Below are 23,791 nucleotides of genomic sequence, written 5' to 3'. Positions count from 1 at the left end.
ATTATGTGAGCTCAGTCTACAGGAGGTTCCTTCAGCAATCAAAGAGCATCCGAGACAAGGAAAGAGCTTGGGCAGAGACATGGACCTGCCAGTATAGTCTGTCCTCAGTCCCTTTCCTATAGACTCTTTCTCAGCAGGAAAGGAAGAGCTTTACCTCTCCCTTTCTCCAAGTCGCCCAGATTTGTAGCAGCAAAATCAGACTTTTACAAATATACTTCAAAGTGAAAAGGTTGCAAAGACCTGCAAGAGGCTGCTGGCCGTTCTCAAGATCTCTCTACTCTGTAAGTAAAGACACAAATAAAATGACCTTTGTCAGACCCAAGGAACCCTAGACATCTGAATAATCTAGAAAGGCTTGACTGAGCTGTTTGGATGAGAGGAAAGGTCACAGTGGATATGAGTACAGCCCATAACAATTTACATCCATAACTTTCTCTTTTCCTTTTTTTTTTCAATTTTTATTTTGAAAACTAAAATGTGCAGGTTTGTTAAATGCATATATTGTGTGGCACTGAGGTTTGGGGTACAATTGATATCATCACCCAGGTAGTGAGCATAGTACCCAAAAGGTAGTTTTTCAGCCCTTTCTTCCTTCTTTCTCTGCTCCATAGTCCCCAGTGATTAATTGTTTCCGTCTTTATGTCCATACATGCCCAATGTTTAACTCCCACCTATAAGTGAGAACATGGTATTTGGTTTTCTGTTCCTTTGTTAATCCACTTAGGATAATGCCTCCAGCTGCATCCATGTTGCTGAAGGGCATGATTTCCTCCTTTTTTGTACTTGTGTAGTATTCCGTGGTGTAAAAGTTCCACACTTTCTTTATCCAATCCACCTTGATAGGCACCTAGGTTAATTTAATGTCTTTGCTATACAATTTTCAATGCTTTATGTAAACTTAAAAAAAAATTCTTACATTTTTTTCTTCAGTGCTATGTTTACAATGTTTGAATGCCGCCCTGGGATTTTTTTCTCCCCAGCCCTCCTCTTTTTCTATTACAATATTCCCTGAATGGAAACCATTTGTCAAAATGTCTTTTCTGTAAAGGATTATCCAATATTTGCATTCATTCTTGATTCTCAGTTCTGGGCCGGGGCCAGGTCATCAACTAAGTTTATGTTCAATCCATTACCATATCTGGCTATTTTAAGTTATTACCTAATAGTTCAGCAGTGTTTATAGCTAAAACTAAAAGCCTCTGGATCTCCTACCCATTTATACCTTCCCTAAGGTATAAGAAGTCTACAAAAACTGCTTTTAATTTTAAATAAGCTTTTTTTTTTTTTTTTTTCTGGAGGATGCCACTTATCTCTAAATAATAAACTTTTTTGAATATGTCAATTTCAGGTGTTATCTCTTGACTGTCTGCTATGTTAGATCCTACTGTATCACAGAAGACTCACACACTCCCCATACATTTTCTGAGTACACTTACATGACTGTTTTCAGTTGCTTTTGCAATTTTAAAAATATATACTTATCACCTTTATTTTTTGTTCCTTCAATTACAAATAATGTTATGGGTTGAATTGTATCCCCCCCAAATTTATATGTTGAAGTCCTCCTAATCCCTAGAACCTCAGAATGTGACTGTATTTAAGGTCTTTACACAGGTAATCAAGTGTAAAGTCAGATTTTTAGGGTGGGCCCTGATCCAAAATATCTTTATCCTTATAAGAAGGGAACATTTGTCTTGTACCGTCTTGTACAGAGGGAAGATGATGTGAAGACACAGGGAGAAGGTGTCCATCTACAAGCTATGGAGAGAAGCCCAGAACAGATCATTTTCTCATAGCCCTCCAAAGAAACCAACCCTGCCGGCACATCGATTTCAGACTTCTAGTGTCCAGAACTGTGAAACAATATATTCCAGCTGTTTAAGCCACCTTGCTTGTGGTCTTCTGTTATGGCAGCCCTATGAAACTAAGACAGATGATTTCTGTTGATTTCCAATATTGCGAAATGAAGGTATAAATAGCCCTTCCTTTTTTTTTTTTTTTTCCTGTCCCTTCTATTTCCACATACTAAACATTCATGTGGGATACCTTTCTCAGTATCAAAGGGTCCACCATCTTTCTCTTATCGTTCCTCAAATACTTTCATTTGTCTTCTCATCTAAAAGACCACATGTCTTTGGAGCTGCTCCCTCCTTCCTGTGGCATGACCTCATGAGTCCTGTCTTCCTCAGCTGATTAAGGAAGATTTGAGACAGCTTCTTTGCCGCCCAGACAGTTCCCCCATCCCACTTCCATGCATGGCTAATGCTTGCCTCTCAGTATCTGCCAGGCAAGGCTACAGGGAGATACAGCAAACTACTGACTAGACTGGCAAACATTGAGAGGCACGTATTGGCCACACATGGCCTTCCTTGTCTCGGTCGTCGATTGGCATAATAATTGTTCCTACTGTGGTGAGGATTAAGTTAAACAAAGCATGTAAATTAGTTAGCACATTGCATGCACTGAGAAGTAGTATTATTATTATTATCCTAACAATTGTTCTCTCCAGCAGTTTGGTGGCATCCTGTTTCCCTTTCCTCAGTAAAATACTTTCCCAAATGGATCCAGTGACATTCCAGTTCCAAATTCTGGAATAATGAGCAGAAGGTTGGGTATATCAGTAAAGTTTTCTCCTAATCAGGAACACTCCTCTTTTTGATTGTAGAATACATTCTTATGCTGATGTATAATAATCATATTGCATTCTTACAAACCTCTGGTTTTAAAAAAATCTTCAGTGACTAAAAATTCTTAAGAGATGTTTACTTATACTGTGCTAGAGATTGCATTTTACTTCTCTAAACAACTTCTTAATAAGTAATTTCAAATTGTATGTTCAAAATAGCAATACCATCAGGGAAACGTCGATGCAGATGGAATGGTTTTTGAGCTCAAAGTAATTAGGAGCTCTTGGCAAGAAGGAAGAAACTTTGAAGAAATAGAATCTAATTCTTTACCCATGATAATTGAATGTTGTACCTTTAATAAGCTCTCATTAATACTTATTATTTTCTGCTTTACCCAAATTTTGGAGAAATGAATATAAATGAGGTCTTGTTATTCTGAGTGCATGCATTTAAAATATTGTGTCAGTTCCTTATTTTGCAAGGTTCTGCTTTAATGCAACAGAAATAAAATATCAGCTATCTCTTTAAAATGATACCAAATACTGGAATTGCTACATATTTAGCATGGAAAGATAGTGTGCCTAATAATGAAATTGTTGGCTTGGAAACATTATTTAGCGTTTCTTACACATTAGTTTTATTTAGTAGGTTTCTGGTAACTGACTACATGCTGTTAACACCTTTGCTTAAATGTAAATACCTTCCCTTATCAATATACAGTAACACTTTGCTTACTTGAAAAAAATGGGAAATAAATGACTGTTTTGCTATTGTAAAATATAATATACAGGGATTCAAAGTGGCCAAATCTCAGTTATGATCACTAGAAACTAAAATCTCTAGTAAATGTTGTATCCCAGAAATTGTAAATTTAAATCCCGAAAAGTTAATAGAACATTCCATCTTTCTTTACTGACTTATTCATTCAAAGATGAGAACCAACTATATGCCAAAACTCAGACTAATTGCTCTATATCCAAATGTTAAAGGAAACAGACATAGGAAATGCTTTTGGGAAGCTGAAACATTAATGAAGGAGGCAAACAATAAATGAATAAACACAAAAAATTAAACTGTCATCTGTAGTTAAAAAAAAAAAAAAGACAACAAAGAAAGTAGGATTCGAGATAATTGGAGTGTGGAGCTTTGCTAGGGTGGTAGTATTTTCAAAGGACATGACATTTATGCTGAGACCTGAATGATACCCAGGAGCCTATATTAAGGAGAAAGAGGGGCATTCCAGCAGAGGAAACTACACATACAAAGGCCTCAAAGTATACAAGAGTTTGAGAAACAGCAAGAAGGTCAGATTGGAGCAAGGTTAGTGCATGAAAGAAAAGATGGATTGAAATGACTTTGGACAGATAGACAGGAGTCAGGTTATATGCATGAAATAGTAGGACAGTGATAGGTTAACCAGCATGCTGTGGGAACCCTTAATTTCTAGAAGGAACTGATTGTGCCATTAATATACAAATTATACATTGTTTTATATCTTCTAGATAGTAGATATTGTTCTTCTTAAGTCATGGAGCCATTCAGGAGGCAATGTATGTATAGAAGAAGGGAAAGAGCAGAAGCTGAGTGGTGGTAAAGAACTACCTAGAATGGAATAGAGAAATAGCATGTGCTGTGAGTATGAGATTTTGAGAAAAGATGAGACACATGGCTTTCAATGTTGAATATATTTTTAATTTTAATACTATCCTTCCCAAAGGCTGAAAACCTGGGTTTCCAGTAGGGCTACAATTTGTTCAACAAATTTTTATTGCCCTTCTGATATGTGCCTGGAATCCTTCCATTTAGTGAGATATAATTTAATCAGATTGATAAGACAATAACAAAAATGGCAAATGGAGGATGGGGAAAAGTGGAAACCTCTTTGCTGTGGTCAAATAAGTGCTTCAGCTGGGGGACAATATATCATTTATTTGTTTGAAAAGTATTTTGTGTGTTGATTATATGAAACGTGGCCAAGGTTTTCCATAATCTAGGTTACAAGGTTGAGTCTAATCTATGTCCTTTTCTCAAAGAACTCCCATCCAATGGATGTAAGACAATTACAATAGAATCAGAATTGATACAATTCTGAAGATCCATGTATCTGCTACACAGGAGCTACACCTTCATTCATTTATCACATAACAAAATGTGTTGAACGCCAGCTATGTGCCAACTATCACCAACTCTTTACCTATTTTAGAATACTATTCCTTTATAGAATTGTTTACAAAGCAAAGGCAACTAATGTATACTTTGAACTTATTTTGTGCCAGATAATATGGCGGATGAGGTTCTATGTTATTCTTATTCATTGTAAATGTATCATCTGTCCCTCTTCTTAAACAGAAATTAAGGTCCATAAAGTGTACATAATTTGCCCAAATTCAACTAAATATTAACTAGTAGAGATGGAATGTGAATTGTTTTTATGTTAAAGTCTCTTCTCTCTCCTATTCCTGCCTATTTCTGGATCTGTGCTTAGGAAAGAAAAGCACTTTTTCTCAGGAAAATGTTACATGTTTTGATGCAAATTTTAGAACAATATATCTGAAGGTAGATGGACACAAGTGGAAAGATATTCAAAACATATACTTAAGTGGGAGAAAAAGTATATTGGAGGTGAAAACATGCCCATGTATTAAATAATAAGCCTCAAACCAAACACCAACTCTAGAAACATGTAGAGAAAGGACTAAAAGATTGTGCACAAAACTGGTAACGAAGTTTGCCTCTTATAGGGCAATGGGATTATGACGTGAGAAGGGACACATTTGCCCTGCACTCTGTATTCTTTAAATGTTTTCACAAGAATTAATCCATGTGTTACCTACGTAATTAAAGCTAATAAACATATGCATAAACTTGTTTCGATTTCAGTAACTGTGTAATAAGGAGAACAGTGTGGTGTCACTTGTGTCAATGAGAGTTCTGGGAACAGTTTCCTCTATACTATGCAGAGGTATACTTTCCTGGGGGCTTAATGGATGAAGAGATTAACCATCAAGTCACAGATTTAATGGCAGCAGAGCACTGCGTATCGAGGCTATCTGAGATGTTACTGTTGATAAACTCAGGCTAAAGATTCTCTGCCATCAGATCCTTACTTAGCAGATGTCAGCTGGGAAGTTAGTCACCACAGAGCCTGCTCTGGGCTCAGGATTCTTGCCTTTAGACCGTATGTTTACACCTTTCAGAGCAGCAATAACAGTTAAAAGGCCTTTGTTTTCCCCACAAGCATAGCCTCTTACCTCTCTCAGTGTCTGCCAAGTGCTCCAAGTCAGTTTTCAGATGTTTTTATACACCCCTTGAGACAATCTGGTGTGCTGTTTCCATGGCTACTCTTTCTGAAGAGTTGTTTTGGCAACTGTACAACCTGCATGACTCAGAGAATTTTCAGATTTTCATTAGAACAGGCCATCTTTGGGACGAGGCTGTGATTTCCAGTAAACTGAGTGCTATCATATGTTCTGGGTCTAATTCTTATGCTAATATTACTATTTCCTTCTCAAGGCTTTTTCCAAAACATTTACATTGGATCAGAAGATGTCTGCGTATTACAGAAGCAGATCCCATGATATGATAAGGAAAACCATGACCTAGAGTCATTGACTATGCCCAGTTGTTAAAATGTGAACTAGGACTCTCAGTTCCTGCCTCCCACCCACTTTAATGCACTTTCCATCTGTACTGTGGTGTGCACATGTGTAGGTCTTTTTGGCTGGTCTGTTTACGTTGAGTCACCAATTATCTCATTATCACCAAGACAGAATAAATGAACATTCACAACCCACCCACAGCAATAGATTGTTTTGTTTAAGATGTAGTAAGGAGAAAATTCTCTTTAAAACCACACTCACAGAAACATAATTTAATTCCCCTTTAGATATCTTTCTTTTTTATCTCTAAAGGACCCTCCCTAGTGTTACCCTTCACATTGTTTTTTCCTTTTCTGCTCCACACAATTCCTCAAAACTTCCTCTTTGTTCTTGGCAATTCAGCTCTGTCTCACAGCTTGCATCTGCATCTCAGGGGAAAGTTTGCTGAAATGCCAGCCTTGGATCAGTATTCAGTAATCTGCCTCATTCAAGCATGCTCCTCGATAGTCTCTTTTATCCTTATACACCCACTGTAGTCCTATGTGACTGACAAAAAGATATAGCAAGAGAATTTCTACATATAGATGAAGGCACTGAGGCTCATGGTATTTTCCAGGTAACTCAGCATGCCTATGTGAAGCAGAGGTTTGACTTTATATCACTTTTATATCATCTAGTGGTCTAATGCTCTTACAATCCCACCAATCTGAACATGAAATGCCATTTTATTGCCTTAGTTCTGCTATTCTAAAGTCAATAAAACTGTATTTGCTTCAAAGGAACTAGGATTCTACCATAGTTATGAATTAGGCCTAATTTCAAGGTATGCATAAAACTTTCTCTTATGAGTATATTTGGTAGAATTGGTTAAGAGAAGAGAGAAAGCCTAAGGGTAATTTTAGTTGGGGAAAACTTCCCAGTGGACAGATTTGTAAGAGTGTTTTGATAACAATACTGATTGGTGTCTGAAACCCACAGAGGAGGGCCTGAGTTTGGAAATTCACTATTTTCACTTCTCATTTCAGTAGGATTATTGATCTTACAGCCCAAGACAAGAGAATAAAACACTGAAATGACTCTTCTGCATTGGACTTGGGGTCTTCCCCTTCTTGCTTAAAAGGATGATGCTAATCTAGATTGCCGAGGTCCTTTGAGCAGTTAATTTGTTTAATCTCATAGCAGAGGATATTTTAAAGTCCAAATGGTATGGGCAAGAGGCAGTGTGAATGAGAACAGACCTTTTTAGTGGAGACTCAGGAATCGCTGGTTCTGGATCCTGATCTTGTAATACTGAAGAGCTTGATAGGAAATATTTGGAGAAGAAGGTGTTAACAGGGTCATTTTGCTTAGAGGACATTGTGTCACTTTGTTGCAGTTGCATCATCAGATACTGTGGTACAGCATGTTTTATTGATCCTTTACCAGAACTGACCTAGCTGGCAATAGAGACCAGTGAAATTGAGGCCATAAATAATACTGTTTATCAAGAGGCTTCATGATTGATATACATTATCTCATTTAATTTCATAACATGCCTGCAAAGTAGGTATTGTTGCCCCTACTTCACAGAAGAGGAACTGAGACACAAGGACTTTCCCAAGATCATAAGTACTTTCCCAAGATCTCACTGCTACGAGACTGGCATCAGGCCTGCCAGGTTTCTCAGCCAGAGATTTGAGCCACATACTACACTGCTTCTCCACTAGGGGTCCCAGGCTGCTTCAATCCTTTTTTAATTTGTGCAGGATAAAGTTTTGTCCTTGAAAACTTGTGCTCATACACTGGGGAAAGAAGGAGGTTCTAGGCAGGTCATTTAACATTATCCCTGGATTTTCCACAGAGACACCAGACTTAAGAAAACATGAGCATGATCGTCTTTGAATTCAAAACACTCTTTGTAACCTTGGACAAAATGAAACAGTAAACCAGGAAATGGTCTGAGATTTCTACCTTCCCATTCACTGACAATAGCTGGAAAATAAGCACACAGTTAGGTCAAAACCATTCAGTTAAAGGAGGAAATGAAAGTAAGTTGAATAATATACAAACTAGAAATTTAGCCCCTAAATCTACATTGCTAGCAAGGTAATTTATGAAAATTTTTTTTTAAATGCTGATTTCTTGTACATGTGTGTTTACTTGTATACATATATTCCATATGTGTGTATGTAAGTCCATGATCAAATATAGCTAGAAAACTTGCATACTATAGTTTACATTTTAAAATATAGAACAAGAGCACCAATAATGTCAAAGAAAACAAATGTATTTATCTTGTTCAATTCAGGGTATCCCAAACTTATTTGAGCCCAGAACTCATCTTTCTTCCTTTAATGCCCATGGATGTCCTGTACAACACACTTCGCCCCCAAAGGAGAGCAAGCTGAGAGTGCATTCTGCAGCCTTACACACCACTCCAGCTGTGACACCTTGTGGGGTGACTCTGTTTGCTTTGAGAACATATCATTTTGTTTTGAAATAAATGTTTATAATTACTATGTCCTGCCGGTTTTCTCTCAACTGCAATTTAGCCCCTCGATGAGTGCTTACATTTACAAACTTTCTAAAACCTCCAGAATGACTAAGAGTGGTAGCAGGAACAGGGGGCCTGGCTCTGGGTGCCAGGAGTAGAGAAGGGCCTGATGTAGGAAAGCTCTCTGCATAAGAACATGGACGAGGTGAGAACAATGCTTCTTCCTCCTCAAATAAACAAGTCTATAATACTGTATTTCTCAATGTCTCAAGACAAGGATCTGAATATAGTAGTCTCAGAATTTGGTAATGGAGTTCCTCGAGGCATTGGGGTATTGGGAGATTACATCAGTAGGAAGATTAAAGGATATTAAAAGGGTAACTACCTGGGTTACTCTCACAAATAGATCTAAGGAAACACTTGTAACTTCCTGAAGAGATAAAAGGACTGCAAAAGGGAAGGATGTTTTCTGGCTGCTTTTCCAGTGAAATAAAATGAATGGGAATTTAGTGGCAGATAATACCCCAGCTGTAACAATGCTAGCTTTCACAAATAAATCCTAAAGCATCAGTGGTTCACATAATTTAATTTTTGTTCTTGTTCATGTGATGGTCCAATGCAGGTATTCCTAGTAAGCAGGTAACTTTTACCCAGATAGTGATTCAGGGGGCAAGGCATTTTCCGTGTTGTAACTTGGGATTCTTTGCATCAAGCCCTGGAAAGGGAAGGGACGCCTATTTAAATGCTTTGGTCCAGAAGCAATCCAATTTTGGTTGCATGATTTCACAAGATGCAAGGAGTTGGAAAATAGAGTTCCTGGCCAGGCAGCCGCCTAGAGCAAAATCTCTACACTGCAGACAGGGGAAGCACATATTTTGGTGGATAGCTGGGTTTTTCTGCATGGATAATAACAATAATCACAACAATAATAATAATAGTATGGATTAGTTTCCAATTGCTGCTCTAATAAGTCACCACAAACTTAGTGGCTTAAAACAACAGAAATTTCTTGTCTTACAGCTCTGGAAGACAGATGGATGAAATGGATCTCACTATGTTCCTTCTTGGTGGCTCCAGGGGAGAAGACATTTTCTCACTTTTTCCATAATATAGAAGCTGCTGACCTTCTTTGGTTTATCGCAGGCCGAGTCCTTCTCCGCCATCTCTTTGGTTGTCTGTATCCCACCTACTTTATCACTTGTGATGATATCAGGACTATCTGGATAATCCAAGATAATCCCCCCATCTGAAATCAGCTCCTTAGCAACCTTAATTCCATCTGCAACCTTCCCTTCCCTTTGCCTTATAACCTGGCATACTCACAGGTTCCAGTGATCAACACATGGACATTCGGGTGTGCTCTTGTTCTGTAAATGCCACAATAACAAATAGAATAGTTTTACAATGACATCGAGTATCTTCTGTGTACAGGAACCATTATTAGAATAACTCATTTATCTTTACAATACGTCAATAAAGTATTTTAATCAGTATTTATTTTTTTATTTTTATTTTATTTTTTATTTTTTATTTATTATTATTATTATACTTTAAGTTCTAGGGTACATGTGCACAATGTGCAGGTTTGTTACATATGTATACATGTGCCATGTTGGTGTGCTGCACCCATTAACTCATCATTTACATTAGGTATATCTCCTAATGCTATCCCTCCTCCCTCCCCCCTCCCCACAATAGGCCCCAGTGTGTGATGTTCCCCTTCCTGTGTCCAAGTGATCTCATTGTTCAATTCCCACCTATGAGTGAGAACATGCGGTGTTTGGTTTTCTGTTCTTGCAGTAGTTTGCTGAGAATGATGGTTTCCAGCTGCATCCATGTCCCTACAAAGGACACGAACTCATCCTTTTTTATGGCTGCATAGTATTCCATGGTGTATATGTGCCACATTTTCTTAATCCAGTCTGTCACTGATGGACATTTGGGTTGATTCCAAGACTTTGCTATTGTGAATAGTGCTGCAATAAACATGTGTGTGCATGTGTCTTTATAGCAGCATGTTTAATCAGTATTTATAAATGAGAAAATTGTGAAAGAGTTGTTTGACAACTTTGTGTTTAAAGTCATAGTACCCACAAAGGGGAAAAGTAGGATTCAAATCTGGTTCTGCTTTGCCCCAAACTTCTACGTCTTCCCCATCAGATCTTTCACTCCTTATCTTTTACAGATGTCCTTGCCTCTTGCCTTTTTGACAAGAGTGAGGCTACATTACTCTCTCCTTTTAAAATATGTTTACACTTTTAGGCCAGGCATGGTGGCTCATGCCTGTGATCTCAGCACTTCTAGAGGCGAGGCGGGCAGATCACTTGAGTCAGGAGTTTGAGACCAGCCTGGCCAATATGGTAAAATTCCGTCTCTACTAAAAATACAAAAATTAGCTGGGCATGGTGGCATGTGCCTGTAATCCCAGCTACTCAGGAGGCTGAGGCAGGAGAATTGCTTGATCCTGAGAGGCAGGGGTTGCAGTGAGCCGAGATCGCGCCACTGCACTCCCGCTTGGGTGACAGAGCAAGACTCCATCTCAGTAAAAATAAAGAAAAATATTTACATTTTTAAATGATTGAAATGAAATCAAAAGAAGGACAATATTGTGTGAAAAGGGAAAATTATATGAATTTCAAATTTCAATGTCTAGAAATAGTGTTCTAGGGATACAGAGTCCCATCCATTTACATAGTCTATGGATTTCTCAGTATATCCTCTTACCTTTCCCCCCAGTCACAAAGAAAGAGGATTCTATTCCCCCGATGGTAAGTAATCGAAGCAGAAGTTCTGATTCACTTTCCCCCAGAAAGCCTCAGGGTGTGGTTAAAGGATAGGCCAATGTTACTCCTTAGAGTAGAGCACAGGTTTGTTTGGAAACTTTGGGACTCCAGGGCTCTAAAAAGCCGCATGAACAGGGTTAGAGAAGGCTGGATGGCTCTGCCTTTGCTTTCTTGGGAACAATAAGTACACTAAGAATTGGAGACAGATAATTTAGAGCAGGAGGAAAACTTAAACATGATCAAGTTCATCCTTCTATTTTACAAACGATAAAACTGAGGGCCGGAGGGAACATGTCACTGGTCCCAGTGGCACAGAGTGACTGATAGTGATGGTCTGGAGCCCACGTGTGGGAGTCTCAGCTTAGCCTCTTTCATCCACACCCACTGGACAAATACAGGCCTCCACTTAGTTTTGTACCACTTGTGAACTAGAAATTGTTTTTCCATTTTTAAATGGTTGAAGACAATTGAAGCATAATTTTTTGTGAAAAGTGAAAATTAGATAGTGTCGGTAAATAAGTTTTATCAGAAAATAGTGTAGTCATTTGTTTGCATGTTGTCTTCTCACCATAAGAACAGCGGTAAGTAGTTGCAACAGAGACTGTGATACCCATAATCTGGTCCTTTACAGAAAATTTGCTTTATACCAGACTGCCAGTATCTACCCTCCCACTATGTCATAGCCCAGCCAGGCCACAGTGGGCTCAGGAAGCAGCATTGTGGGAGAGATGAATATTTCACTCGTATACATGGTCCTATGTGTACTGAAGGCAGGTTAAATTTTTTGAAAACAGAAATAAACTGAATATCATTTCTGTAACCTTCTGGTTTGTGAATAAGGAATCATCCAGACTTTATCCTTAGGGAGAAATGTCTACTTTGGCCAAATACTGTGTGAGAGATCTTTTATTTATAATCTCATTTACTCTTCACAACAATTTTGAGAAATGTTATTATAGCCATTGTATTAGAGTTCTCAAGAGAAACAGAACCAATAGGATGTATATATATATGATGTGTATATATGAGGTATGTATATATATGTGTGTGTATATGTGTGTGTATCATGAGCTAATTTCTTATAATAAAAGAGATTATTTTATACTAAAAATGATCATAAAAGAGATTTTATCTCTTTAATCACTTATAACAAAAAGATGGTTTGTTATCTTATAATAAAATATTACCTTATTTCTTTTAATAAAAGAGATTTATTGTAAGGAATTAGCTCACGTGATTATGGAGACTGCCAGGTGCAAAATCTGCAGAGCCACATCCTAGCTTGAGTCTGAGAGCCAGAAGCTGCAGTAGAACCAGGAAGAGCTAATGTTTCAGTTCGAAGGCCTTCAGGCCAGAGAATTCTCTCTTAGTCTTTTGTTCTATTCAGGCCTTCGATGGATGGCCACCTTAGAAAGGGCATTCTGCTTTACACAGTCTACTGAGTTAAATGTGAATCCCATTCAGACATACTCTCACAGAAACACCCAGAAGAATGTTTGGCCAAGTATCTGGCCACCCTGTGTCCCTGTCAACTTGACAAATTAACCGTCACACCCATTTTATACATAAAGCAACTGAGACATGGAGAATTTAATCTATTTGCTCTGAATCCCAATCAAGTGGTTGGAATATAGTTTTTCCTAAAAAAAAAAAGTCACGGTCCTTATTCTATGTAGTACTCCTGCATTGGCTATCCCCTGAACTCCAGAATAAAAATAAGTGAACAAAAATGTTAAATTTACATTTTTCATTGTTTTCACCTGTGACTCTAACAGAAAGGTTAACTTGTCAGGACTTTGATGACAGTTATGATTTTACAGTCACTGTGGAACTCTCTTGTATGGATATCTTTTAAAGCTCAGTACTCACATATTACAGTGTGAAACAATACCGGAGCAAGACAAAGTCCTATTTCCCTGCCCCCACCCCCAAATGGGACAAGGAGGGGAAGCCACACACTCCATAATGGCTGAAGAGAAGGAGGATCCTTCCCAACTGCAAATTGAAACTGAAGTGCTTGCCAATTGACTCCCAATCGATTATTCCAAGTGTTTGTGCTGCAGCGAATGTGATTTCTCCCAGGGACTCTGAAGAGTGGTGCTTAATTATTCATCATGAAATTTAATTTCAGAGCTTGTAATCATGTAACTGTTGAAAATGGAATTTGTTATTGAAACACGTTGAGAAGAAATAGAGGATTATTTAACATCTACTCATCTCACATCAAGATCAGTTTAAAATTGGATGCATTCTGTGATTTCACCACAGCAATTGCATGAGGGCCACGTTAGCTAAACTCCTACATGTTTTCTGCTAATTTGGTTGATTTAGGTCATTTCGTGTCATGAACTGGAAAGGATATTGCAGATTAGGGTATATAGATACAAGCTTTTTCTTTCCTCCCAAAGGTTCAACTCCACGGAAACATAATTAACTTACTTTGAGCCATCCCTTGAGAAGCTTCGAAAAATATTAGCTGACAAATTAAGTCTAAGGTATTAGGTGGGGAAATACATTAACTGTTTTTCTTAAATGTAAGGATGAAGCAATTAAAATTCATTTTAATCTCAGTTAAACAGAGGCAAAAAGATGCTTTTGAATTTGACAATTATCAAAGATTACTGAGAAATGCTTTTTATCAGAAAATTCCAGTCTTGGGTTTGAATATAATCAGTTATGGGGTGAAGCATCCTATATAGATGTCTCATAATGCCCTGCCAGGAAATGGATGACCAGACAGAAAACCATTCCACCTTGTATTAATGGAAAGGGAGCTTAGTGAAGCCGAACTAGAGGCATTTTATATTGCCACTGAAATATAAATAAAACAACAAGTTTCTCTAGGTTCTACAACTGCTATTTAAAAAACTGACTATTGTCTAATGATCAATTGTAAAAGTTTTAAACAATCTACCTTTAGAAGATATGATATTTCATTATCTTAGGTGATATGGCTCCACGAATAACATAGATTTGGCAAATAAAAAACATAAACACTTTGTACTGTTGGATATTCTCTAATCCATTTCCTACATTGCAGTACAGCTGAGTTTAAAGAACAAATCAATTTACATTTCAGTTTAAATCAGATCCACAATTCTTTTTGCATGGCCCATGATGCCGTCTGTGGTCTGTGGTCCTGACAATTTCCCGTCCTCGTCTCATGTTACTCTGTCCTCACCTTACCGGCCTTTCTTTAGTGCTTCAAAGCTACCATGATTTTATTTTGTTCCCATCTGTAAGCTTTTTCATATACTGTTCCCAGAACCTGCAAAATCCCCTCACTTCCTCTTCATGTAGCTGGTGCCTTTACTCCAGGTCACTCCAGACAGCTTGTCTACGTTGTACTTTTCCCTCCCTCCCTCTAATTTTCTCCATTGCTGATCTTGTCTGTCATAGCACCTATTATCATTTATATATTTCTTGTGCACATATTTGATAACTTGTGTAGTGTCTTTTATCTCAATTAGATTTTAGTTTGCATAAACTTTTTGGCATTACATTTTTATTTATCAATGTCTACTCAGTGCCGATAAAGAGGAGGTGCAACGAAGATTTAGGAAATAAATAAGCTCAGGTATCTCTTTCTATCTCCATGGCATTCCTTTACATACATTTATGAGTAATTGACCAAATTTCATGTCTTTAGAAAATAGTTTTAAAACTAGTAATCATATTCTGGATGATACAATGAACGACAATATAATTAAGTAATTTCTCCAAAGTTTATTAACCCCAGTTCATTGGTGGACCATTTTATTCTGATAGTTGAGTCACACACAATTTAAAATACAGTCTCTAATAACAAAAAGCTTATAATTTTGTGGAAGGAGCACCTATATATATACTAATTAGATAATCAGATACCTATTCAAGACAATTAAATCAGGTGGTAAAATGTTGAGGAAAGTAAAAGTGATGGTCAAAGGATTTTCAGAGAACAGAGATAGGACATTAATGTCGTTCAGGATGTGAGCAGAGAGGTAGAGATCCAGAAAGATTATTTTTTCTTAATTTATTATTTTGGAACAGAGTCTTGTTCTGTTGCCCAGACTGGAGTGCAGTGGTACAAACATGGCTAACTGCAGCCTCAACCTCTGGGCTCAAGCAATCCGCCTTCCTCAGCTTCCTGAGTAGCTGGGATCACAGATGTGCACCACCATGCTTGGCTAATTTTTGAAATTTTTGTAGAAACAGGGTCTTGCCATGTTGTCTAGGCTGTTCTCAAATTTCTGGGTTCAAGCGATCCTCCAGGTTCAGCCTAAGTGCTGGTGTGAACCACTGTGCCTGTCAGAAAGACATTTTAGATGGAGACAAAACATGAGAAATGACAAAAAAGAAAAGAGTAACATACTATGTAGCAAAAAGAAGCACAATCATTCCAGAGCAGAGAATATCTGTTCAGAGGTAGTTTAGGTGGGATTGAGTCGATAGCGTAGCCCCATGGAGGGACACTAACGCAAGACTGAGTTGTGTCGATATGAGTTCAGGGTCAACAAGTTGTCATTGCAGATGCAAGAAATAGAGAAGATATAAACAAACTGGAGTTCCAGGAGACATCTAGCAGGACATATCTGAATACAAAAATGTTAACTCTAACAAGACAAATGAGGAGGTAAATGAAGCCATGCATAAAGAATGGCAATGAAGATAAAGACAAAGGAACTAAAAATGCACTGAAGATTCTTGATAATTACTTTCACTTGAAGAAAAGGTTTTATCATGTTGGAATAAATGACCTAGAAATTTTAAGAGATTTACAAATTGAAGTTGTAATTTTTCTTAACCATGAAAACAAACTTAAGTGCTAAAAAATAATTTTAAAGGAAAGTTGATTCAATTTGAGCAATCAGTGGCACACTGATGACTTCTGACAGGCATTCCTCAGGCATTTGCTACTGAGGATTTTATCAGCTGCAATGAACATGTAGTCAGTTGACACTGAAAATAAAAGAAATGAGCAAGGAGTTTAGATTAAAATTCTCTTGACCCAGAACACGTTAAGCTTTATCTGACAAAATGGACTTAAAAATATTTAGCTGGTGTATAATAGAAGCTTTCTTATCCTGACATTATTCTTGAAAGTCATCTTATACTTTAATTTATACCAAATTCCAAATGTCTTGGGTATAAATTAAAGCAAAGCACATAGGTCATTTTAATGGAGAAAAAGCAATGAAGGGAACAATGTGTTCTTTTGAAAAATTATGGTAGGACACTTTGAATCTTTTTTTCCCCTGTCTTGCCTGATTTTATAAGTTTTGATTCTATTTCAGTCTTTCAGTGTGTAAAAGTTATTTGCAGAAAATCTTCAGGAAAAAATATTCTTGGGGCTTACAACAAATGTCCACTACATCATCTGAAATTATGATCAAAAGTCACAGAAAACAACAGTAGCCCAGAAGGTGGTATTGGCTCTGTTCACAAAATATGTTTTGTTATCCATTCATTATAGACATATAGAGGTCTGCTTTCTACCAAAGATTACAATATCATTAAACAGCATTTTGGTTCATTCCTTTCAAAAGTAATATACTACTATCATTTTTACAAAGTGCATTGGATATTCCTCTTATTATAAAGGCAATACCATTCCTTTGAAGAACATCTGGAAAATACAGAAAAACAACAAAAAGGAAGACAATTACTTGTAATCCCGTCACCTAACTTAGCCACTTCATTTGGCTGTATATCTAGGTCTATATATAAACAATAATCTCATTGCATATTCTACTTTGTAACTTGAATTTTCCATTTGATATTATGTAATAAATATTTCCCATGTTTTTATGCTTCTCATACATTTTTCATGGCTGCCTACTTCATCATATAGAGTTGAATCATACTTTATTTTACTAATCACTTATTGTTAAATAGGTAGAAGGTTTGTGACATTTTATTGTAAATAATATTACAATGAACATCATTGTTTAAAAATGTGTTTATTTCCCTTTTTCTATTATGCATTAAGTTCTGGGGTGCATGTGCAGAATGTGGAGGTTTGTTACATAGGTAGACATGTGCCATGGTGGTTTGCTGCACCTATCAACCTGTCATCTACATTAGGTATTTCTTCTAATGCTATCCCTCCCCTACACCTCCCCACCCCCCGACCTACTGACAGGTCCTGGTGTGTGATGTTCCTCTCCCTGGGTCCATATGTTCTCATTGTTCAACTCCCACTTGTGAGTGAGAACATTTGGTGTTTGGTTTTCTGTTCTTGTGTTAGTGTCCTGAGAATGACGGTTTCCAACTTCATCCATGTCCCTGCAAAGGACATGAACTCATCCTTTTTTATGACTGCATAGTATTCCAAGATGTATATGTGCCACATTTTCTTTATCTGGTCTATCAGTGATGGGTATTTGGGTTGGTTCCATGTCTTTGCTATTGTGAACTGTGCCGCAATAAACATACATGTGGATGTGTCTTTATAGTAGAATGCTTTATAATCCTTTATAAATGCTTTACAATCCTTTAGAAATGCTTTATAATCCTTTATAATTCCTATCCATGAGCATATATATCCAGTAATGGGATTGCTGGGTCAAATGGTATTTCTGGTTCTAGATCCTTGAGGAATTGCCACATGTCTTCCATGATGGTCGAACTAATTTACACTCCCACCAACAGTGTAAAGGCGTTCCTATTTCTCCACATCCTCTCCAGCATCTGTTGTTTCCTGACTTTTTAATGATCGCCATTCTAACTGGTGTGAGATGGTATCTCATTGTGGTTTTGATTTGCATTTCTCTAATGACCAGCGATGATGAGCATTTTTTTCATATGTGTTTTAGCCACATAGATGTCTTCTTTTGAGAAGTTTCTGTTCATATCCATTACCCATTTTTGATGAGGTTGTTTTTTCTCTTGTAAATTTGTTTAAATTCTTTGTAGATTTTGGATAGTAGTCCTTTGTCAGGTGGATAGATTGCAAAAATTTTCTCCCATTCTGTAGGTTGCCTGTTCACTCTGATGATAGTTCCTTTTGATGTGCCGAAGTTCTTTACTTTAATTAGATCCCATTTCTCAATTTTGGCTTGTGTTGCCATTGCTTTTGGTGTTTGAGTCATGAAGTCTTTGCCCATACCTATGTCCTGCATGGTATTGACTAGGTTTTCTTCTAGGATTTTTATAGTTTTGGGTCTTATGTTTAAGTCTTTAATCCATCTTGAATTAATTTTTGTATGAGGTGTAAGGAAAGGATCCAGTTTCAGATTTCTGCATATAACTAGCCAGTTTTCCCAACACTATTTATTAAATAGGGAATCCTTTGCCCATTTCTTGTTTTTGTCAGGTTTGTCAAAGATCAGATGGTTGTAGATATGTGGTTGTTATTTCTGAGGCCTCTGTTCTGTTCCATTGGTCTATATATGAGTTTTGGTACCAATACCATGCTGTTTTCATTACTGTAGCCTTGTAGTATAGTTTGAACTCAGGTAGCATGATGCCTCCAGCTTTGTTCTTTTTGCTTATGATTGTCTTGGCTATATGGGCACTTTTTTGGTTCCATATGAAATTTAAAGTAGTTTTTTCCAATTCTGTGAAGAAAGCTAATGGTAGCTTCAGGGATAGCATTGAATCTATAAATTACTTTGGGCGGTATGGCCATTTCACGATATTGATTCTTCCTATCCATGAGCATAAAATGTTTTTCCATTTGTTTGTGTGCGTTCTTATTTCCTTGAGCAGTGGTTTGCAGTTCTCCTTGGAGAGGTCCTTCACATCCCTTGTAAGTTGGATTCCTAGGTATTTTAGCCTCTTGGTAGCAATAGTAAATGGGAGTTCATTCATGATTTGGCTTTCTGTTTGTCTTCTATTGGTGTATAGGAATGCTTGTGATTTTAGGAATGCTTATGATTTTTGCACATTGATTTTGTATCCTGAGACTTTGCTGAAGTTGCTTATAAGCTTAAGGAGATTTTGGGCTGAGATGATGGGGTTTTCTAAATATACAATCATGTCATCTGCAAACAGAGACAATTTGACTTCCTCTTTTCCTAATGGAATACCCTTTATTTCTTTCTCTTGCCTGATTGCCCTGGCCAGAACTTCCAACACTATGTTGAATAGGAGTGGTGAGAGAGGGCATCCTTGTCTTGTGCCAGTTTTCAAAGGGAATGCTTCCAGCTTTTGCCCATTCAGTATGACATTGGCTGTGAGTTTGTCATAAATAGCTCTTATTATTTTGAGATATGCTACATCAATACCTAGTTTATTAAGTGTTTTTGGCATGAAGGCTGTTGAATTTTGTCAAAGGCCTTTTCTGCATCTATTGAGATAATCGTGTGATTTTGTCATTGGTTCTGTTTATGTGATGGATTATGTTTGCTGATTTGTGTATGTTGAACCAGCCTTGCATCCCAGGGTTGAAGCTGACTTGATCGTGGTGGATAAGCTTTTTGATATACTGCTGGATTCGGTTTGCCAGTATTTTATTGAGGATTTTTATATCGATGTTCATCAGGGATATTGGCCTAAAATTCTCTTTTTTTGTTGTATCTCCCCCAGGTTTTGGTATCAGGATGATGCTGGCCTCATAAAATGAGTTAGCAAGGATTCCTTTTTTTTCTATTGTTTGGAATAGTTTCAGAAGGAATGGTACCAGCTCCTCTTTTTACCTCTGGTAGAATTCGGCTGTGAATCCGTGTGGTCTTGGACTTTTTTGGGTTGGTAGGCTATTAATCACTGCCTCAATTTCAGAACTTGTTATTGGTCTATTCAAGGATTTGACTTCTTCCTGGTTTAGTCTTCAGAGGGTGTATGTGTCCAGGAATTTATCCATTTCTTCTAGATTGTCTAGTTTATTTGCTTAGAGTTGTTTAGCACATTCTCTGATGGTAGTTTGTATTTTTCTGGGATCAGTGGTGATATCCCCTTTATCATTTTTTATTGCATCTGTTTGATTCTTCTCTTATTTTTTTCTTTATTAGTCTGGCTAGTGGTCTATCTACTTTGTTGAGCTTTTCAACAAAGCTCCTGGATTCATTGATTTTTTGAAGAGTTTTCAGTGTCTCTGTCTCCTTCAGTTATGCTCTGATCTTAGTTATTTCTTGTCTTCTGCTAGCTTTTTAATTTGTTTGCTCTTGCGTCTCTAGTTCTTTAATTTGTGATGTTAGGATGTCAATTTTAGAACTTTCCAGCTTTCTTTTGTGGGCATTTAGTGCTATAAATTTCAATGTACATACTGCTTTAAATGTGTCCCAGAGATTCTGGTATGTGTCTTTGTTCTCACTGGTTTCAAAAAACATCTTTATTTCTGCCTTCATTTTGTTATTTACCCAGTAGTCATTCAGGAGCAGGTTGTTCAGTTTCAATGTAGTTGTGCAGTTCTGAGTGAGTTTCCTAATCCTGAGTTCTAATTTGATTGCACTGTGGTCTGAGAAACTGTTTATGATTTCTGTTCTTTTGCACTTGCTGAGGACTGTTTTACTTCCAATTATGTGGTCAGTTTTAGAAAAAATGTGATGTGGTGCTAAGAAGAATGTATATTCTTTTGATTTGGGGTGGAGAGTTCCATAGATGTCTATTAGGTCTCCTTGGTTCAGAGGTGAGTTCAAGTCCCGGATATCCTTGTTAATTTTCTGTCTTGTTGATCTGTTTAGTGTTGACAGTGGGGTGTTAAAGTCTCCCACTATTATTGTGTGGTAGCCTAAGTCTCTTCATAGGTCTCTAAGAACTTGCTTTATGAATCTGGGTGCTCCTGTATTGGGTGCATATATATTTAGGATAGTTAACTCTTCTCGTTGCATTGATCTCCTAACTATTGTGTAATGCTCTTCTTTGTCTCTTGATCTTTGTTGTTTTAATATCTGTTTTATCAGATACTAGGATTGCAACCCCTGTCTTTTTGCTTTCCATTTGCTTAATATTCCTCCATCCCTTTATTTTGAGTCTATGTTTGTCTTTGCACATGAGATGGGTCTCCTGAACACAGCACACTGATGGGTCTTGACTCTTTATCCAATTTGCCAGTCTGTGTCTTTTAATTGGGGCATTTAGTCCATTTACATTTAAGGTTAATGTTATGCATGAATTCAATCCTCTCATTAAGATGCTAGCTGGTTATTTTGCCTGTTAGTTGATACAGTTTCTTCATAGCATTGACGGTTTTTACAATTTGGTATGTTTTTGCAGTGGCTGGTACCGGTTGTTCTTCTCCACGTTTAGTGCTTTCTTCAGGAGCTCTTATAAGGCAGGCCTGGTGGTGACAAAATCTCTCAGTGTTTGCTTGTCTGTAAAGGATTTTACTTCTCCATCACTTGTGAAGCTAATTTTGGTTAGATATGAAATTCTAGGTTGAAAATTCTTTTCTTTAAGAATGTTGAATATTGCTCCCCACTCTCTTCTGTCTTGTAGGGTTTTTGCCGAGAGATCCACTGTTAGTCTGATGGGTTTCCCTTTGTGGGTGACCTGATCTTTCTCTCTGGCTGCCCTTAACATTTTTTCCTTCATTTCAACCTTGGTGAATCTGATGATTATGTGTCTTGGGGTTGCTCTTCTCAAGGAATCTCTTTGTGGTGTTCTCTGTATTTCCTGAATTTGAATGTTGGCTTACCTTGTTAGATTGGGGAAATTCTCCTGGATAATATCCTGAAGAGTGTTTTCCAACTTGGTTCTATTCTCCCTGTCCCTTTCAGGTACACCAATCAAACATAGATTGGTCTTTACACACAGTCCCAAATTCCTTGGAGGCTTTGTTCATTTTTTTCATTCTTTTTTCTCTAATCTTGTCTTCTCACTTTATTTCATTAAGTTGATCTTCAATCTCTGATATCCTTTCCTCTGCTTGATCAATTCAGCTATTGATACTTATGTATGCTTCACAGAGTTCTCGTGCTGTGTTTTTCAGCTCCATCAGGTCATTTATGTTCTTCTCTACACTGGTTATTCTAGTTAGCAATTCATTTAACCTTTTTTCAAGGTTCTTAGCTTCCTTGCATTGGGTTAGAACATGCTCCTTTAGCTCAGAGGAGTTTGTTATTACCCACCTCCTGAAGCCTACTTCTGTCAATGTGTCAAACTCATTCTCTGTCCAGTTTTGTTCCCTTGCTGGTGAGGAGTTGTGATCTTCTGGAGGAGGAGAGGCATTCTAGTTTTTGGAGTTTTCAGTCTTTTGTTCTGGTTTCTCCCCATCTTCGTGGATTTATCTACCTTTGGTCTTTGACATTGGTGACCTTCAAACACAGTCTTTGAGTGGATGTCCTTTTTGTTGCTGTTGCTACTATTCCTTTCTGTTTGTTAGTTTTCCTTCTAACAGTCAGGCCCATCTTTTGCAGGTCTGCTGGAGTTTGCTGGAGGTCCACTCCAGATTCTGTTTGCCTGCGTATCACCAGCAGAGGCTGCACAACAGCAAAGATTTCTGCCTGTTCCTTCCTCTGGAAGCTTCATCTCAGAGGAGCAGCCACTGAATACCAGCAAGAGCTCTCCTGTATGAGGTGTCTGTTGGCCCCTACTGGGAAGTGTCTCCCAGTCAGGATACATGGGGGTCAGGGACCCACTTGAAGAGGCAGCCTGTCCCTTATCAGAGCTCGAATGCTGTGCTGAGCTCGAATCTGCTGTTATCTTAAGAGCTGTCAGGCAGGGACATTTAAGTCTGCTGAAGCTGTGCCCACAGCTACCCCTTCCCCCAGGTGCTCTGTCCCAGGGAGATGGGGGTTTTTACCTATAAGTCCCTGACTGGGGCTGCTGCCTTTTTTTTCAGTGATGCCCTGTCTAGAGAGGCAGTCTGCCTGCAGGGGCCTTGCTGAGCTGCAGTGGGCTCTGCCAAGTTCCAAGTTCCTGGTGACTTTGTTTATATTGTGAGGGTAAAACCCCCTATTTAAGCCTCAGCAATGGTGAACGCCTCCCACCACCACCCCACAAGCTCAAGCATCCCATGTCAACCTCAGACTGCTGTGCTAGCAGCAAGAATTTCAAGCCAGTGGATCTTAGCTTGCTGGCCTCCATGGGGCTGGGACCTACCGAGCCACGCACCAGAGGTAATCTGGTCTTCCCATTGTGAAGACCATGGGAAAAGTGCAGTATCTGGGCCAGAGCGCACTGTTCCTCCTGGTACAGTCTCTCATGGCTTCCCTTGGCTAGGAATGAGAAATCCCCCAACCCCCTGTGGTTCCCAGGTGAGGTGACACCCCACCCTGCTTTGGCTCACCCTCTGTGGGCTGTACCCACTGTCCAGCCAGTCCCAGTGAGATGAAATGGGTACTTCAGTTGAAAATGCAGAAATCACCCACCTTCTGCATTGTTCTTGCTGGGAGCTGCAGACTGGAGTTGATGCAGTTTCTCAGATATTCCATTTGTTTAGAAAGT

Source organism: Chlorocebus sabaeus, chromosome 8 (genome assembly GCF_047675955.1).
Source record: "Chlorocebus sabaeus isolate Y175 chromosome 8, mChlSab1.0.hap1, whole genome shotgun sequence".
Lineage (NCBI taxonomy): Eukaryota > Metazoa > Chordata > Mammalia > Primates > Cercopithecidae > Chlorocebus > Chlorocebus sabaeus.
This window is presented reverse-complemented; position numbering follows the sequence as displayed.